The 1220-nt window shown below is 34.9% G+C and overlaps 1 pseudogene; it reads left to right on the forward strand.

Annotated features, from left to right (window-relative positions):
• Positions 1 to 609: 609 nt before the first annotated feature.
• LOC106760110 overlaps positions 610 to 1220 on the forward strand; it is a 7221-nt pseudogene continuing 6610 nt past the window's right edge.

Raw genomic sequence — 1220 nt, forward strand, 5'->3', positions numbered from 1 at the left:
TGAAAAAGGTAATTCTATTTTTATGAAAGACCAATTATTGTATTTAAACGATAAACATGGTTGTCTAGCAGCCAAAGCAAGAGCAAAGCAAAACCGGTTGTATGAACTGCAACTGAAGATCTTGCAGAAAAAGTGTTTCAGGCAAGATATGACTAGCAAGAGCTCGGACAACTCCACTGATGAGGTATATATAGCATGTTTGTTAAAAGGTTCAGAAGATATAAAATTTGAAGAAGTTGTTCTAGATGAAAGATGGAAGAAAGCTATGGATGAAGAGATAAGCTCAATTGAAAAAAATGAAATGTGGGAGCTGACAGATTTACCCACGGGTGTTCGGCCAATTGGTATAAAGTGGGTATGTACAAGGAAAATTAATGCAGAAGGAGAGGTGGAGCAATATAAAGCCCGACTTGTGGTGAAGGGCTACAAACAACAGAAGGGGATTGACTATGATGTAGTATTCGCTCCAATGACAAGGATGGAAACCATCTGGCTACTATTTTCACTAGCTGCTCAACAAGGATGGAAGATTCAGCAGATGGACGAGAAGTTTGCATTTTAAATGGTTTTCTTGAATATAAGGTATATGTAGAGAAACCTCTCGGTTACATGAGAAGGGGTGAAGAAAAGAATGTGTTGAAGCTGAAGAAGGCGTTGTATGGTTTGAAGCAAGCTCCTCGAGCATGGAATGAAAGAATTGGTACATATTTCAAGAAGAATGGTTATGAGCAATGTCTGCATGAACATGCTCTATACCTAAAGAAGCACAAAAGTGTTAGCAAAATGATGAAGATGAAGTTTTGATGATACCCAAATCAAGTCAAGATTTATCAAGATTCATGAAGATCCTTTGAAGACTTATTTTTGTTATGAAAAACTTTTGTAATTATTGTAGTTTAATTGTTTAGGACTTAGATNTGTAATAGGTTTTGATTCTTGTACCTTTATACTTTGTATTTGTTGTTTAGAATCAAAACTTCCCCGTTTTAATCGATTAATCCCTGATATAATCGATTAAAATCGCTGCAGAAGCCAAAACCCATTCAGCTTTGGAATAATCGATTAAAGCAAGTTTTAATCGATTAATTAATCGATTAATCCTGAGAATAATCGATTAATCCTGAGAATAATCGATTAATACTAGCCGTTGGAGGTTTCTGATTTGAAAAACTAGCCGTTGTACTTATTTTAATCGATTAACACTAATATTAATCGATTAA

Source organism: Vigna radiata, chromosome 5 (genome assembly GCF_000741045.1).
Source record: "Vigna radiata var. radiata cultivar VC1973A chromosome 5, Vradiata_ver6, whole genome shotgun sequence".
Lineage (NCBI taxonomy): Eukaryota > Viridiplantae > Streptophyta > Magnoliopsida > Fabales > Fabaceae > Vigna > Vigna radiata.